Consider the following 6494-nt stretch of genomic DNA (forward strand, 5'->3'; position numbering starts at 1 on the left):
GCCATAGAGGCGAACCCGCGGTCCGGAGGAACCGTCCGCCCGAACACCGGCGCTGGGCCGGCCGGCGGGGGCCCTCCGATGGCGGGTCACGAGTGCCAATCGGTCAGGGTGTGTGTCTGTCTGTGCCTGGAGCTCATGAGGCTGTTGTGACGGCCGACTCTGGCCGATATGGGGCCTCCCCTGCCTGGGGAACGAGCTGGGAGGCCGCTGGGACAGCTTCTCTGGAGGTCCCACTTTTCAAAAACCAGGTTTCTCAAATCGTGCGGAGGGTAGCTTGGAAAACCGCCCCTAACTGTGTCAGACGGGAGGGAGAAGGGGAGGCGGCGGACCTCTACCCGCTTCCGCCCGCGCCTTCTCCCCGTCTCAAACTTAGAGGTTTGGAAATCACCGCTGCTGAAATTTTTCTAAGTGTTTGACGGGGAGAAGGCGCCGGGGAAGCGGCCGGAGCTCCGCCGCTTACCCCGCGCCTTCTCCCCGTCTCAAACTTAGAGGTTTGGAAATCACCGCTGCTGAAATTTTTCAGCCGGAGCTCCGGCCGCTTACCCCGGGCACTTCTCCCGTCCCACACTCGCGCCCCTGGTACTCCGCTCCGGCCGCTTTGGTTTAAACACGGGAAATAACCGAGGGAGAAAGCTCACTCTATTTCATCCGATTTTCTCACATCTCTCCCTCTCGCCTGGCTGGAAGCCTCCGACCTCCCTGCTGGATGGAAATCACCGCTGCTGAGATTTTTCCAAGTGTTTGACGGGGAGAAGGCGCCGGGGAAGCGGCCGGAGCTCCGGCCGCTTACCCCGGGCACTTCACCCGTCCCACACTCGCGCCCCTGGTACTCCGCTCCGGCCGCTTTGGTTTAAACACGGGAAATAACCGAGGGAGAAAGCTCAATCTATTTCATCCGATTTTCTCACATCTCTCCCTCTCGCCTGGCTGGAAGCCTCCGACCTCCCTGCTGGATGGAAATCACCGCTGCTGAGATTTTTCCAAGTGTTTGACGGGGAGAAGGCGCCGGGGAAGCGGCCGGAGCTCCGGCCGCTTACCCCGGGCACTTCACCCGTCCCACACTCGCGCCCCTGGTACTCCGCTCCGGCCGCTTTGGTTTAAACACGGGAAATAACCGAGGGAGAAAGCTCACTCTATTTCATCCGATTTTCTCACATCTCTCCCTCTCGCCTGGCTGGAAGCCTCCGACCTCCCTGCTGGATGGAAATCACCGCTGCTGAGATTTTTCCAAGTGTTTGACGGGGAGAAGGCGCCGGGGAAGCGGCCGGAGCTCCGGCCGCTTACCCCGGGCACTTCACCCGTCCCACACTCGCGCCCCTGGTACTCCGCTCCGGCCGCTTTGGTTTAAACACGGGAAATAACCGAGGGAGAAAGCTCACTCTATTTCATCCGATTTTCTCACATCTCTCCCTCTCGCCTGGCTGGAAGCCTCCGACCTCCCTGCTGGATGGAAATCACCGCTGCTGAGATTTTTCCAAGTGTTTGACGGGGAGAAGGCGCCGGGGAAGCGGCCGGAGCTCCGGCCGCTTACCCCGGGCACTTCACCCGTCCCACACTCGCGCCCCTGGTACTCCGCTCCGGCCGCTTTGGTTTAAACACGGGAAATAACCGAGGGAGAAAGCTCACTCTATTTCATCCGATTTTCTCACATCTCTCCCTCTCGCCTGGCTGGAAGCCTCCGACCTCCCTGCTGGATGGAAATCACCGCTGCTGAGATTTTTCCAAGTGTTTGACGGGGAGAAGGCGCCGGGGAAGCGGCCGGAGCTCCGGCCGCTTACCCCGGGCACTTCACCCGTCCCACACTCGCGCCCCTGGTACTCCGCTCCGGCCGCTTTGGTTTAAACACGGGAAATAACCGAGGGAGAAAGCTCACTCTATTTTATCCGATTTTCTCACATCTCTCCCTCTCGCCTGGCTGGAAGCCTCCGACCTCCCTGCTGGATGAAGCCCTGGGGGAAAGAAAAACAAATGAAATAGAGGAGGGAGGGAGGGAGGGAGGGAGGCTTTCTCCTGTTTTACCCTATTTTCATCCATTTTTCCCTCTCCCCTCTCTGGGAGCCTCCGATCTCCGCCTCTCGCACCTCCGCCAAGCACTGGTGACAGACATTAAAGGGGGCATGAGCTCCGTTTCCGCCCAGCCTTTGCCAGGCTGTCCATTTCACTGCCCCGTGGCCGGGGAGCGCCGCAACGGCCGCCGCCGAGCCGGTCACGGGCCCCCGGGCCCGGCCAAAGGGTGGACCCCACCGGTGCTCGGCCCCCACGCGCCCCACGGAGCCCCCGCTCGCGCCAGGCACCCCCGGGGCTCGGCTCTCGCTGGCCCCGACGGACCCGCCGCCCCTCCTCACCCTTGACAGACATTAAAGGGGGCATGAGCTCCGTTTCCGCCCAGCCTTTGCCAGGCTGTCCATTTCACTGCCCCGTGGCCGGGGAGCGCCGCAACGGCCGCCGCCGACCCGGTCACGGGCCCCCGGGCCCGGCCAAAGGGTGGACCCCACCGGTGCTCGGCCCCCACGCGCCCCACGGAGCCCCCGCTCGCGCCAGGCACCCCCGGGGCTCGGCTCTCGCTGGCCCCGACGGACCCGCCGCCCCTCCTCACCCTTGACAGACATTAAAGGGGGCATGAGCTCCGTTTCCGCCCAGCCTTTGCCAGGCTGTCCATTTCACTGCCCCGTGGCCGGGGAGCGCCGCAACGGCCGCCGCCGACCCGGTCACGGGCCCCCGGGCCCGGCCAAAGGGTGGACCCCACCGGTGCTCGGCCCCCACGCGCCCCACGGAGCCCCCGCTCGCGCCAGGCACCCCCGGGGCTCGGCTCTCGCTGGCCCCGACCGACCCGCCGCCCCTCCTCACCCTTGACAGACATTAAAGGGGGCATGAGCTCCGTTTCCGCCCAGCCTTTGCCAGGCTGTCCATTTCACTGCCCCGTGGCCGGGGAGCGCCGCAACGGCCGCCGCCGACCCGGTCACGGGCCCCCGGGCCCGGCCAAAGGGTGGACCCCACCGGTGCTCGGCCCCCACGCGCCCCACGGAGCCCCCGCTCGCGCCAGGCACCCCCGGGGCTCGGCTCTCGCTGGCCCCGACCGACCCGCCGCCCCTCCTCACCCTTGACAGACATTAAAGGGGGCATGAGCTCCGTTTCCGCCCAGCCTTTGCCAGGCTGTCCATTTCACTGCCCCGTGGCCGGGGAGCGCCGCAACGGCCGCCGCCGACCCGGTCACGGGCCCCCGGGCCCGGCCAAAGGGTGGACCCCACCGGTGCTCGGCCCCCACGCGCCACACGGAGCCCCCGCTCGCGCCAGGCACCCCCGGGGCTCGGCTCTCGCTGGCCCCGACCGACCCGCCGCCCTCCGCCTATCTCACCTCCACCCAGCGCTGGAGGCAGGCATTAAAGGGGGAATTAATCCCCTGTGTTCCATGCTCACTTCACCCAGCTCTCTGGCTCTCTGTCTCCCTCCCTCCCTCTTCTCTCCCCTCTCTGGGGGAGACTCTCACCGTCCCAGGCCTCATTCTCCCACCTCCACCCAGCGCTGGAGGCAGGCATTAAAGGGGGAATTAATCCCCTGTGTTCCATGCTCACTTCACCCAGCTCTCTGGCTGGCTGTCTCCCTCCCTCTTCTCTCCCCTCTCTGGGGGAGACTCTCAACCTCCCAGGCCTCATTCTCCCACCTCCACCCAGCGCTGGAGGCAGGCATTAAAGGGGGAATTAATCCCCTGTGTTCCATGCTCACTTCACCCAGCTCTCTGGCTCTCTGTCTCCCTCCCTCTTCTCTCCCCTCTCTGGGGGAGACTCTCAACCTCCCAGGCCTCATTCTCCCACCTCCACCCAGCGCTGGAGGCAGGCATTAAAGGGGGAATTAATCCCCTGTGTTCCATGCTCACTTCACCCAGCTCTCTGGCTGGCTGTCTCCCTCCCTCCCTCTTCTCTCCCCTCTCTGGGGGAGACTCTCACCGTCCCAGGCCTCATTCTCCCACCTCCACCCAGCGCTGGAGGCAGGCATTAAAGGGGGAATTAATCCCCTGTGTTCCATGCTCACTTCACCCAGCTCTCTGGCTGGCTGTCTCCCTCCCTCTTCTCTCCCCTCTCTGGGGGAGACTCTCACCGTCCCAGGCCTCATTCTCCCACCTCCACCCAGCGCTGGAGGCAGGCATTAAAGGGGGAATTAATCCCCTGTGTTCCATGCTCACTTCACCCAGCTCTCTGGCTCTCTGTCTCCCTCCCTCTTCTCTCCCCTCTCTGGGGGAGACTCTCAACCTCCCAGGCCTCATTCTCCCACCTCCACCCAGCGCTGGAGGCAGGCATTAAAGGGGGAATTAATCCCCTGTGTTCCATGCTCACTTCACCCAGCTCTCTGGCTCTCTGTCTCCCTCCCTCTTCTCTCCCCTCTCTGGGGGAGACTCTCACCGTCCCAGGCCTCATTCTCCCACCTCCACCCAGCGCTGGAGGCAGGCATTAAAGGGGGAATTAATCCCCTGTGTTCCATGCTCACTTCACCCAGCTCTCTGGCTGGCTGTCTCCCTCCCTCCCTCTTCTCTCCCCTCTCTGGGGGAGACTCTCACCGTCCCAGGCCTCATTCTCCCACCTCCACCCAGCGCTGGAGGCAGGCATTAAAGGGGGAATTAATCCCCTGTGTTCCATGCTCACTTCACCCAGCTCTCTGGCTGGCTGTCTCCCTCCCTCTTCTCTCCCCTCTCTGGGGGAGACTCTCACCGTCCCAGGCCTCATTCTCCCACCTCCACCCAGCGCTGGAGGCAGGCATTAAAGGGGGAATTAATCCCCTGTGTTCCATGCTCACTTCACCCAGCTCTCTGGCTCTCTGTCTCCCTCCCTCTTCTCTCCCCTCTCTGGGGGAGACTCTCAACCTCCCAGGCCTCATTCTCCCACCTCCACCCAGCGCTGGAGGCAGGCATTAAAGGGGGAATTAATCCCCTGTGTTCCATGCTCACTTCACCCAGCTCTCTGGCTCTCTGTCTCCCTCCCTCTTCTCTCCCCTCTCTGGGGGAGACTCTCACCGTCCCAGGCCTCATTCTCCCACCTCCACCCAGCGCTGGAGGCAGGCATTAAAGGGGGAATTAATCCCCTGTGTTCCATGCTCACTTCACCCAGCTCTCTGGCTCTCTGTCTCCCTCCCTCCCTCTTCTCTCCCCTCTCTGGGGGAGACTCTCACCGTCCCAGGCCTCATTCTCCCACCTCCACCCAGCGCTGGAGGCAGGCATTAAAGGGGGAATTAATCCCCTGTGTTCCATGCTCACTTCACCCAGCTCTCTGGCTGGCTGTCTCCCTCCCTCTTCTCTCCCCTCTCTGGGGGAGACTCTCACCGTCCCAGGCCTCATTCTCCCGCCTCCACCCAGCGCTGGAGGCAGGCATTAAAGGGGGAATTAATCCCCTGTGTTCCATGCTCACTTCACCCAGCTCTCTGGCTGGCTGTCTCCCTCCCTCTTCTCTCCCCTCTCTGGGGGAGACTCTCAACCTCCCAGGCCTCATTCTCCCACCTCCACCCAGCGCTGGAGGCAGGCATTAAAGGGGGAATTAATCCCCTGTGTTCCATGCTCACTTCACCCAGCTCTCTGGCTCTCTGTCTCCCTCCCTCTTCTCTCCCCTCTCTGGGGGAGACTCTCAACCTCCCAGGCCTCATTCTCCCACCTCCACCCAGCGCTGGAGGCAGGCATTAAAGGGGGAATTAATCCCCTGTGTTCCATGCTCACTTCACCCAGCTCTCTGGCTCTCTGTCTCCCTCCCTCCCTCTTCTCTCCCCTCTCTGGGGGAGACTCTCACCGTCCCAGGCCTCATTCTCCCACCTCCACCCAGCGCTGGAGGCAGGCATTAAAGGGGGAATTAATCCCCTGTGTTCCATGCTCACTTCACCCAGCTCTCTGGCTCTCTGTCTCCCTCCCTCCCTCTTCTCTCCCCTCTCTGGGGGAGACTCTCACCGTCCCAGGCCTCATTCTCCCACCTCCACCCAGCACTGGAGTCAGATCTTAGGGGACACTTTAATCCCTGTACCACCCTCACTTCACCCAGCTCCCTGGCTCTCTGTCTCCCTCCCTCTTCTCTCCCCTCTCTGGGGGAGACTCTCACCGTCCCAGGCCTCATTCTCCCACCTCCACCCAGCGCTGGAGGCAGGCATTAAAGGGGGAATTAATCCCCCGTGTTCCACCCTCACTTCACCCAGCTCCCTGGCTCTCTGTCTCCCTCCCTCTTCTCTCCCCTCTCTGGGGGAGACTCTCAACCTCCCAGGCCTCATTCTCCCACCTCCACCCAGCGCTGGAGGCAGGCATTAAAGGGGGAATTAATCCCCTGTGTTCCATGCTCACTTCACCCAGCTCTCTGGCTCTCTGTCTCCCTCCCTCCCTCTTCTCTCCCCTCTCTGGGGGAGACTCTCACCGTCCCAGGCCTCATTCTCCCACCTCCACCCAGCACTGGAGTAAGATCTTAGGGGACACTTTAATCCCTGTACCACCCTCACTTCACCCAGCTCTCTGGCTCTCTGTCTCCCTCCCT

Source organism: Epinephelus lanceolatus, unplaced genomic scaffold (genome assembly GCF_041903045.1).
Source record: "Epinephelus lanceolatus isolate andai-2023 unplaced genomic scaffold, ASM4190304v1 scaffold30, whole genome shotgun sequence".
Taxonomy (NCBI): domain Eukaryota; kingdom Metazoa; phylum Chordata; class Actinopteri; order Perciformes; family Serranidae; genus Epinephelus; species Epinephelus lanceolatus.